Source organism: Heteronotia binoei, chromosome 4, assembly GCF_032191835.1.
Source record: "Heteronotia binoei isolate CCM8104 ecotype False Entrance Well chromosome 4, APGP_CSIRO_Hbin_v1, whole genome shotgun sequence".
Lineage (NCBI taxonomy): Eukaryota > Metazoa > Chordata > Lepidosauria > Squamata > Gekkonidae > Heteronotia > Heteronotia binoei.
The window spans coordinates 145,281,364-145,293,502 of NC_083226.1; the positions used below are offsets into that span (position 1 = coordinate 145,281,364).

The following is a 12,139-nucleotide window of genomic DNA, read 5'->3' on the forward strand; positions in this document are numbered from 1 at the left end:
TCTCTTGCTGATTGCTTGAGGAAGCTGGAAGTAGGGAGAATGGGTGATTTTTTTGGGGTGGGGGAGGAAGGAGGATTTGAATTAATGACTATAATTTAACATCTCGAGAATATATATATATAAAAACTGAGTCAATAATCAGGAATTTGTTGATTTGCTCTGTGTTTTGGCCTAAGGGCTGTGAACTGCAGGCTTCCAGGAAAGGACTGGGTTCTGTGTCTGCCTTGCAAAGCTGACATGGGGAGGCATTTGCAGGAGGGATAGGGAGGAAGGGCAGAGGAGGCATGGAATCCTTCCTCTGCACACCCTGCAAATGTCTTCAGGCTGTTTTAAATCTGTTTTCCTTCCCAGTTGGAGCCAGAGAGCTGAAATAAACTTAATGGATTGTGTTTGGAGGTTGGGCGGGGGGGGGGGGGAGACGGGGGCATTTGCAGACATGGGGAAATGAGAAGACATATTCCTCCTCCTTGCAAGCTCTCACCTCCCAAAGGCCCTGTGTGCTATGTTAGCAAATGCTGGTTTGGCACTAGGGTTTCTGGGTCAGGAAATATCTGGGGACTGTGGATCCAGGAGACTTTGGGGATGGAGCCAGGAGCAAGGTTGTGACAAGCATGATTGAACTCCAAAGAGAGTTCTACTATCAAATTTAAAGAGGCTGTGCTCCTTTTAAATGCTTTCCTTTCACTGGAAATAATGGAGAATGTCAGCACCTTTTTGGGGGCTCATAGAATTGGAACCCCTGGTCTTCTTGAAACAAGGGGGGTGTTTTGAGGAGAAGCACCAGATGCTATGCTGAAAAATTGGTGCCTCTACCTCAAAACCCGCCCCCCCCCAGAGCCCCAGATATCCACAGATTGATTCTTCATTATACCCTATGGGGACCTGTCTCCATAGGGTATGATGGAGTGCAGAGTAGACATTCAACCCCACTCCCTGCTTTCTGATAATCCTGAAGCAGGAAGTGCCTCCAAACCAGGGGATCCCCTGCTGCCAACTGGGGATTGGCAACCCTATTCGGGACAGTTTGTCAGTTTAGCATGTAATTCTCCCATCTGACTCATGCTAATGGAAACAGGGCCCTGATCATGGAATAAAGGAGTAGAAATATGTTTCCTTAATGAGATCTGACACTTTAATGAGTATAAATATATAGGGACATGCTTGATGCTTGCCAGAGAATGCTGTTCAAAAAGTAAAGGTGATTTTCTTCTGTAGAGTTCTGAAAAAGGAAGGACCCAAAGGACATACTGAGTTGCACAGGTAAAATTATTGGATACGGTGTGCTAGACAAACCAATTACAAGTCTGAAAAATAAAGTCTGAGTCCATTGGCACCTTTAAGACAAACAGTTTTATTCTGGCTTTCTTGTATATGTACATTTCTTCACATAAATTTCTTCACAGTTACAAATCTGCAAGGATAATCTGTGAGGCTGAGAACTAATGTAATAACTGGTTTTCACTGCAAAATGGGAGAAATCTTACCCTGCTTTCTTGAATAAATGATTAAGACACTTGTTCAAAATCGGTTTGTTTAAGGCTAGCTAAAATGTACATCTACTAGAGGGCTTGGCCTAGGAGGAAACATGAACTTTAGCACTGTCCTCAGTTGTTTGAGGGGGTTTCCACCAGTCATTAATTCCACAACTGCTGGAATCTGCTGAAGTAATTGTTACTGAAGCATTACAGTAATTTAAAGCAGGTTAAACAAATTCTTACCTTTAGATTCTGAATGTTAATGCAGAGCTGCCCAGGGTTCTACCAACTGAATAACCCAAGCAGTCAGGTGGGGCGTGGGTTTGGCCAAACCTCCAAAGCCTTCCTGAAAATATAAGTTCTAGGCTTGCCAGATCTTGGGCTTTGGCCCTGAGAACCAAAATAATGTTATTACATTCCCATGGCTACCGTGAGGATACCATCATATTTAGTTTGGTCCTGACACTCAGGTTTTGGTTCTCCTTCTTTAAGCCTGAGGGTGGCAAGTTGAAATCTCAGGGCTGTCAGCTAGCACATATACAGGATGGCTTCTTTTAGGAGTTCTATGCTTGCCTGCTTGCTTGTGGAAAGTGTTAATTCTGATTGTGTGATGCCTACACAAATTGAAAGGTACTATATGGTACAGTTATCAGTGGTAGGTGAAAGTACTACTGCTGTTCAGTGTGACGTCTGAGGACCCCACCCATGCCTTTCAGGCCTCGGGTTGCTGGGGACCTGGCAGAATGTAACTGTGGTCTTTTCCATGGAAACATGAAACTATTAAAATGCCTGAGGATCTCCTGGACAACTAGAGTGAAGGACACTTTTGAGAGCCCTGGCATCCCTGGTTCAAACTGTCTAATGTGACTGGCTGTCTGTAATTTTATATTTAAATAGACAGCAGACTTCCTCTTTGTGATACACTTACATTTTATTTGGGTCATAATAGCGCTTGCAGCTTCTATTGACATTCGCTGCAGTTTCTAGAGCATATCCGAGGACGGAATAGGCAACTCTGACAATTGTAAATCACAGAAGAGATGCAGGCCTTCGATAAAGTACTGACAGACAGTAAACAAGTGATGCTTCAGTTTATTGTTACAAATATTGGCTGTCATCCTAAATACATTTACTTGGGAACAGGTCCCATTGATTCCATCAAGACTTATTCCCAAGTTAAGTGTGTTTAGGATTATAGCCACTGTTTCCTTATTAAACATTTATTTTGTAATAGGGCCAGGTATGCTGCATAGAAACTGATCCTCTAGTTGATGAGGAGAGGGAGGATCCATTTATTTCTTCTTGTTTTGCGCCTAGATACTGAGATGCAAACAAACATTATGAAGTTGAAGAGATCATGTCAACTCTCAGTGCTTGAATTCTGGAGGGAGGGGCTCAGTTTCCTTATCTTTTGTGGTAGCTTTTTTGAACAAATATTGCCTTATTCTGAGGCAGACTATTGGTCTGTCAGTTGTCAACTCTGACTGACAGTGGCTTTCCAGGATCTGGAGTAGATCTTCTTCGTGGTCTCTGTGCTTTACACTCATGCGATAGAGCGCCTGTGCTGATCCCCGAATCGGTACCTAAAAAGCCCGGGATTTTTTTGCGCTTGGCACCAACGGGCATGCGCAGGCGTCCCAGTGCACATGCTCACCGGTGCCAGCGCGAGGATCCCGCCAGTTCCTTTCTGACCGCTTCCCTGAGAGGATCTCCTTTCATGTCCCTGGTCGGTAAAGTAATCTTAGGATTGCCTTTCTTGTTGTATATAGCCCGTTTGTTATTTTCTTAGTGTAGTTAGTTAGTTAGTTGTTAGATAGTTAGTGTTGTAAAAAAAAAATTGTTGGACTTGCCCTTCGGGGCCCAGTTTCCCCCCCGTTTTTCCCCTCAGAGACTTTCCTGGGTGGGTTTTTTCCTTGCCGTCTATGGAAAGACATTGGTTTTTTTTAAAGAGGTGCCACTCCTGTGGGAAGAAGGTTGCCCCCCCCCCCGACGGCCATTCCCTCTGTCTCCTTTGTTTGGGCGAGGGACATTGTGTGGATTCTTGCTCGCACTACCTGAGTTTTTCCAAACAAACTCGCAAGAATCGAGTGGCAAGGCTTTCGGCTGTGTTGGTTGAGTTGACACTTCATCCTCAAAAGATGGCATCGGGCCTGTCGGTATCGGTGGGAGAGGACGCGGCCCCGACGGTCACATCGGCTGATACATCGCCGATCAGAACCGAGATGCCAGTCGAGCGCGGGCGTTCCACAAAGTGACCTTCTGAAGGGTCAGTGGACACCCCAGCTAAGAAGCGTCGGGATGACTTGGGGACTCGATCATCCGCACCGAAGAAGGTGAGATCTAAGGAGAAGCGGAAGAAGAGATCGTCCCGCACTCCTTCCCCTTCTCATGACACTTCGACATCGATGTCAACCCCTCCACCGAGGTAGATGTTGGCATACCCACATCGTAGCCCTTCGGTGTCGAGAGGCATTGCTTCGCAGCAGTTGTGTCTTTCGGCATCGGAGCAAGAGATCAACCTCACTCAGCGCTCCCATTCTTTGGGGTCGAGGCATCGCAGTGAGAGCGACTCTGTCTCGGAGGTGGAGGTGTCGGCACCGATGGAGCCGTTGGCACCGCTGGATCAGGCAAGAGGTGGGAGAGAGCTGGAACTGACCACCGTAGCTCGCCGCTTCCCACCGCTTCCACCATGGGAACAGCGCCAGTGGCCTCCCTACACCTATCCATACCCGCCATACCAGTGGTACCCCCCTCGGGAGTTTGCAGACTGGGACCAGCAATCCGAGGCATCCCATATGTCGAGGCTTTCCCAGCATTCTAGGCAGCGTCCCTCGGCATCGATGTCCGTCCCGCCTGAAAGACGTGGCGTGGTGGTGGAGGAAGTCCAGCCTAGGTCATCGGTGTTGATCCGGTCACCCGTCAGAGAGTCAACGCCGGTGCTCTCGGAACATTCTTTGAGGAGAGAGTCTTGATTGTCGGACTCCGAGGTAGGTACCAATGATCCGGACAGGGCTTTGGAACCTTCGCCAGTGTCTCATACCGCTGAGGATCTTCCCATTTCACCATCGGAGGATCTAAAGTCGTATGGGGACCTGGTGAAGAGGATGGCACTCTCCCTCTCTTTCCTGGTGACACAACTGCAACCGTTGTAGACGACACCATATTTGACATCATGCAGCGGGATACATCTACAGCAGTTGCCCTGCCTGTTATGAAGGTCATCTTACAGGTGGTGAAGGAGCCCTGGGCGAAGCCTGCTTCTACACCTGTGTCATCAAGAAGGTTGGACCACATGTACCGCATCCAAGAGGCCGGTGCTGAATTTCTCTTCACGCATCCAAAGCCCACCTCTGCCACTATTGACAATGGTGGTCAACAAGATCGCAAGAGAGAGACCATGCTGCATCCTGGTGACTTTGGTGGCCTTGGCAGAACTGGTTCCCGATCTTGCTCCAACTGGCGAGGGGGGTCTTCTACCAGTTTTTGGTTGAACCGGATCTTCTGTCAGCTCAGGACGGTCATGTATTCCATCACAACGTGCCCCACCTGAAGCTGACAGCGTGGTTCATCAACCCTGTGAGTTCTCCAGCAGAGTCCAACACGTTTTCCTGAATAGCAGGAAGCTGTCTACCTGCGCTTCTTTTGATAGGAAGTGGCGGAAGTTTCTTCAGTTTTTAGTTGATCCTACAGTTTCGCCCCAGAAGGTGGGACTGCTGGTTATTTTTGAGCTGTTGTGTTTTTTCCTCCATCAAAGTTTATCTGGCGGCAATATCTGCATTCCATGAACCAGTGGAGGGGCATTCCGTTTTTGCACACCCTCATTCTAAGAGATTTTTGAAGGGTTAGGCTTCATCGTCCTTCGAGATCACCCCCACAGTTGTGGGATTTGACTCTAGTGTTGGACAGGCTGACGCGGCATCCTTTTGAGCCAATGGCCACATGCTCGTTACAGCTCCTATCTTGGAAGACTGCTTTTTTGGTAGCCAGGGGAGCTCACAGCTATGCGTTGTGGCTACCCATATTTAGCTTTTCAGGAGTCTGGAGTGTCCTTAGCTCCTGATATTTCCTTTCTCCCCAAGGTGGTTTCTCAGTTCCACCTTAACTTAGAAGTTTGGTTGCCCGCGTTTTATCCTACACCTTCCTCGGATGAGGAACGTAGGTTGCATGCTCTAGATGTTAAGCATGCCTTATTGTTTTATTTGAGTCGCTCCAATAGTTTTCATAAGGACCAGCATCTTTTTGTTTCTTATGCTGCTCCTAAGTTAGGTTCTAGAATCTCGTCTCAGCGGCTTTCAAAATGGCTCACTGAGACTATTAAACTGTGTTAATAGTTGGCTAAGAAGCTGTTACCTGGGCCTGTTCGCGTACACTCTACAAGAGCAATGGCGACATTGGTGGCGTTCCTGAAAGGCATTTCCCTGACTGACGTTTGCAAGGCTGCCACCTGGTCCTCTCTGCATGCCTTTATGAAGCACTACGCGCTGGACGTGCATGCTCAACAGAGGACTCGTCTGGGAGCTGCAATGCTGCAAGCTGTTTCTTCTGGTTGACCGTCTTCCCGCCTCCAGGTATGTCTTGCTTGCTAATCTCCCATGAGTGTTAAGCACAGAGACCACGAAGAAGATAGACAGGTTGCTTACCTGTAACTGTAGATCTTCGAGTGGTCATCTGTGCATTCACACTACCCGCCCTCCTTCCCCACTACTGATGGTCTCCCTCCAGTAGGGGCTTCCAGCGGTCAGGAAGGAACTGGCGGGAGCCTCGCGCTTGCGCCGGCGAGCATGCACACTGGGACGCCTGCGCATGCCCGTTGGTGCTGAGTGCGAAAAAATCCCGGGCTTTTTAGGTACCGATTCAGGGATTGGCGCAGGCGCTCTATCCCATGAGTGTGAATGCACAGATGACCACTCAAAGTTCTACAGTTACAGGTAAGCAACCTGTCTGTCTTTCACATCCCATTCCCCTTTATCATTTGGACCTTCTGCATCCAAAGTCAGTGCTCTGCCATTGAGCTATGGCACCTCCTGTTTTCAGAAGGCTGTGAGAAAGGCAAGATACAGATTTACTAGCTGTATTTTAGGGTGGAGTCAGAGGGTAGGGCATGCAGATTTCATTAAGGGCATACTCATCCACTGCAGAGACCCAGTTGGTATCTCAGTCTACATTGCAGCAAGGGCAGAGCTAGGGAACAAGCCAAGATTAAGCAAGGAACTGGAACAAGCATAGCCAGCTGCAAGAGGGGATTGGATATATGGAGCAAAGATACATCATTGGCTATTAGCCACAGCATATTGTTGGAACTCTCTGTCTGGGGCAGTGGTGCTCTGTATTCCTGGTGCTGGGGGGGACAGTGGGATAGCTTCTAGTGTCCTGGTTCCACTGATGGATCTTCTGATGGCACCTGTTTTTTTCTTGTGGCTACTGTGTGACACAGAGTGTTGGAATGGATGGGCCATTGGCCTGATCCAACATGGCTTTCTTATGTTCTAATGTCTCTGTTCATACATCACACAAAAGCATAGTTAGCAGTGGTTAATAATCCAGTTTTGAACCAACATTTTCAATCTTGGGTTTGCTATACCTTATTTAAACAAACAGGATAAAGTTTGATCCCTATGGCACCTTTAAGACCAACAAAGTTTAATTCTGGATATAAGCACTTGTGTGCCTGCACATTTCTTCAGATACATTGAAACAGACTTCCTTAAGCCTTACATATAGGTAGAGAGTGGGTGGGGGATTTAGTTGCCAGGAAAGGCTAGTTAGAGTCGAGGTGCGTAAGTAACTTAAGCAATAAGTATAGCTAAGATTGGATTAAAGCAGTTGGTAATACCTGTGAATAGCAGCAAATTAGCTTACAAATAAAAGAGTTAACAAACAGATGTGATAACAGAGTCTGAGTCTAGTAGCACTTTTAAGACCAACAAAGTTTAATTCTTGGTACAAGTGAGAACTGAGTGACTTAGCATGTATAGTGAGATAAGAACCTGATATCTCTATTAGGCCCTGTTGTAATTCAGCAATCTCCTGTTCCAGTCTGTTTCTGAAATTCCTTTGCAATAAAACAGCAACTTTAAGTCCCCCATTGAGAGCCTTGGGAGGTTGAAATGTTCTCCTACAGATGTTCTCTCAGTTTTGTGATTCTTGATGTCAGATTTGTGTCCATTTATCCTTTGGCATAGGGTTTATCTGTTTGTCCTATGTAAAGAACTGAAAGGCATTGTTGACATTTAATGGTATATACAGTGTTAGAAGCTGAACAAGTGAATGAGCCTGAGATGATGTAGTTGAAGTTGTTAGGTTCGGTGATTATGTTGTCTGGGTGATTCCATTCCATTGTTTGATGAAGTGTGCTTGCACATGAAAGCTCACACCTTGAATTAAACTCTTTTGGTCTTAAAGGTGCCACTGAACTCTGTTCTAATTAAGTCATGGTTTTACATTATATCAAAACTGAGCCAGCTTTCCCTTTGAAATATACAGTTAACCAGATGTTAAGCAGAACGCAAATCAGAATTTTCTGTTTTGGTCTATTTTTTTAAAAATCCTCTATGCATGTTTACTTCCAGTTCACAGGCTACTTCAGTTTGCATTTGAATGCAGGCCAGCACAAGCCTGAAGACATTTGCATGTAGGAAAGTTGGCAGCATCACTGTGTGTTATGAGCAGCCCTTCGAGTCATTCCCCCATCTGTCAAATGGCTGATAACCATTTGCATCACACGAGGATGTTGAGAAATTTTATGAAATAAAGGCTGTCAGGAACTTTGCACTGCTGGGTTATTTATCTGCTACATGAATCTTTTTATTGGCACCATTATAATAAATGGTAATAATAATATTCTTAATAATTGCACATTATTCCAGAGTTGCGTTTTATTTTGGCTGAACTCACTTCACATTGTCTTGCCTATCAAAATGACTTTTGGCCTTCATTTCTGACTCTGTACTTCCTTTTACTGACGTGTGTTTTCCTATTTGTGGTGTTATTTTCTCTTCCTAAAGTAGTGGAGCAGTAGACCAGCTAAGGTGAGGGAATGGACTAGTGGATTATTGACAGGCATTAGGGAGGAATTGAGAAGTAAGGATTGGTCCAGAAGTAAATTAATTGATGACTGCCATAAATACAGTAAGCACAGATGGGCCGCTTAATATTCCTTCATCTCCCCTCTGAATCAGGAACATGTTTCGTTTGGCTTCCCACCCCGCCCTCCGTCTTCCCCTTGAGAGCCAGTTTGGTGTAGTGGTTAATAATAATAATAATAATAATAATAATAATAATAATAATAATATAATAATAATAAGTTTTATTTATACCCCGCCCTTCCCGCCGGGGCAGGCTCAGGGCGGCTTACAATCTATCATGATGTAGTATCATGATATGACAATACAGGTAAAATCAATACACAATATAAATACAAATACAGATACAAATATAAATTAATGTTAAAAAGCTAAAAACTATATGGTGGTTAAGATTGGCAGACTGTAATCTGGAGAACTGGGTTTGATGCCTCCCTCCACATGACGCCAGCTGGGTGACTTTGGGTGAATCACAGTTCTCTCAGAGCTCTCTCAGCCTCACCTACCTCACAGGTTGTCTGTTGTGGGAAGAAGAAACGAAGGAGATTGTAAGCTGCTCTGAGATACCAAGTGAAGGGTGAGGTATAAATTCCATCTCTTCTTTGAAACCGACAGATTAGGAATTTCTGTGTGTGTATTGGAAACCCATTTACATTGTCCTCCAAGAAGTGAAAACTTGACCTACAATCTGTCACTCTTTTTTTTTAAGCCTTTCCATCAAACTTAAATTAATTTTTTCAATTTATACCCCGCCCTATCCCGCAAGTGGATACCTAGATCATAGCAATATTATGTTAGAAACACAGATCAAAATCAGGAATCTCCCCGCTCCCCAGGAATTTGATGGTTGATCCCTTGTATTTACTGATTATACACCTAATTTTAAAATGTGATCCACCGGCAAATAGACACTTAGGGAGGGACACACTGACAGCTATATCAGAACCGTTTTACAAGCTATGATATTATGCAGACATGACAGGGACTTTATGCTTGTACTAGGGATGTACAACCCGCTATATAGCTGGTTATCTATGTTGCAAAGTCTGAGCTGTCTGCATTTCTGTTTACCCACTTCTAATTTCCCTTTCTCTTTTGGGACTTCTCCTTTTGCTCTTTTCTTCTAAAATGCTCCAGGTCAATACCAACATTTTCCATGGCTTCCTGCCTTGCCCTGCCTTGCCCTTCTTTCTTCTCCATGTCCCTTTTCCTTCTACCTCCTGCCTTTCAAAACCATCATGACTAAAGGCTTTTTCACACCATCACAAAATCCCGTTGTGTATTACAATACAATATGGGCTGCAGGCAGATGCCCTGTCACAGATTTTAAGATTCAGATACCAGGCTGCAATCCTAAAGATGCTGAAATTGCTTCCTTTGAAGCAGTCCATCTGAAGTAAATGAGACTGTTTTGGAAGTAAATGACTGGAGGATTGAAACAAAAATACAATTAGCAGGACTAGTCTGCCTCAAATCAGGAACATTTTTTTTATTTTTATTGGCCACTGTGTGACACAGAGTGTTGGACTGGATGGGCCATTGGCCTGATCCAACATGGCTTCTCTTATGTTCTTATTGGAACCAGTTGATTAGAAATGTCTTCAAGCAAGCTGCCACCCCTTCTTTTAAAGACTGATTGCTACTAGGAGCATTTACTATTCCACTCTCAGTGGGAGAAAATAGCCACCCAATCCCAGCTGTCAGTATTCATGATTTTCAAAAGGTATGAGATTTTTTTCAGAGTTTAGTGTTAAACTGTGTACAGAAGCTAACTGGTGATGTATAGAGAGGCCCAAAACAGTTAATGTTGGCCTTTTTTTGTTGCTGTTCTGAAATGAGATTGTGTTTCCTTATTTACCGAACTTCACTAAAGAGAAAAATCCTGGATAAGATGAAAGATTGCTCTCTGAGTAGATGTTCTTTAAGTAGATGGCAGGAGCTGGATAAGCAGAAATGTTATTTATGTGTTTTCGGCTGCATCTTTAGCTGCGCTGATTCTCCAACAAGATGTAATCTTACAAAAGTCAAAATAATGTGCTTTTGGGACTGGCTGCCCCATATGGCACTGCAGCCATGAAAGAAGGTGATATTTGTTGTCCTGCTGCCTGCATGGAAATAGTCTCTAATAATTGTCTTAAGGCAGTTACCAATAGTAAACATGGAATGACTTGGACTGTGCCTCAAGAACCTTGATGCCATCATCTTTGGCTCTCCTACTGGTTTCCTCTAGTTTCCTTCTCTGCTTCCTGTCTTCTTAATGCTTCCCTCTTTTCATAGAACACTATCCCTTTTTTGTTTCATACATATATGAAATTTTCCTAAGAATGTAAGAATATTTCTACTGGATCAGAACAAATCCAATAGCCTTTAAAGGAACTATCCTTCTGTAATCCCATTTTGAAGCCATCTAAATTAGCAATCCTTGCTACATCCCATCACGGTGAATTCTGTTAGTATAATTACACACTTTGTGGAACAAGTATTTCTGTCTACCATGAATTGATGGCCTTTTGTACACAAAACATGTGCTCTGCTGTTGATTTGTGAGTCTTCCAACATGCTGCCATCTCCATCTCCATCTTCTTTAAGATTCTCTCTTAAAATCCATTTATTTAGCAAAGCTTTTCCTAAACTATCTTGACCTCATTGGATCTGCACCCCCATATTTGATTTTCTGCAGCCACATTTGTTCCTAATCAGTCCCTGACTCCCTTTCCATCTAAAGCATAAGCAACCATTCTGGGCAGGGATTGTGCCCATTCTCAGTTCTGTACAGCACTTTTCTAGAACGAAATGTTCAATAATGGTAGCAATATGGTTTTGGAGGCTGTATGCCATGATGTTTTGTACAGCTGTCAGGGCTGATCTCAGCATACCTTAGGTAGAGCAGCTATTGGGGCCCAGGACATTTGGCTGGCCCTACTGCCACCCTCCCTCTCTACATGCCCTGCCTACTGCCTACCTTTCCCTGACCTGCTCTCTGGTGCTCCACTACTTGTGCTTCCAGCTAAGCATGCTTCCCAGCATTGTTAGGGAAAAGCATGCAGATGGTGCACAGCAGTGGTATTCCTGGTAGCTATGGTGGCAGCTCCTCCAAATATGTGCAGGCATCAGGCAAAGGGCAATGTGAGCAGCTGTGAGGGCATGTGGTGGGAGGGCTCATAAGCAGGGGAAGGACTCACAGGCAGGTGAGGAGGAGGAGGGGGAAATTGGATTTACACCCCACCCTTCACTACCCAAAGGAGTCTCGGAGTGACTTACAATCTCCTTTCCCTTCCCCTCATCACAACAGACACCCTGTGAAGTAGATGGAGCTCAGAGAGGTCTGACAGAAATTGCTCTTGAGAGGAACAGCTCTGCGAGAACTTGTGATTGACTCAAGATCACATCAGCAGATGCATGTGGAGGAGTGGGGAATCAAACCCAGTTCTCCTAGATAAGAGTCTGTGCACTTAACCACTACACCAAGCTGAAAAGGCAGAAAAGGGAGCCCAGGAAACACTCTGCCTGGCTCCCACCAAAGCTTGGAACCAGCCCTGTTCCCTGTTATATTATACCTAGCCTCCAACTCCTCCTAACAGG

General features: G+C 45.0%; 1 protein-coding gene across 3 annotated transcripts in view; it reads left to right on the plus strand.

Moving 5' to 3' along the window:
• The window catches only part of PDE4D (phosphodiesterase 4D), a 596,108-nt gene that overhangs the window by 232,662 nt on the left and 351,307 nt on the right, over positions 1-12,139 (plus strand). The window lies entirely within an intron of this gene.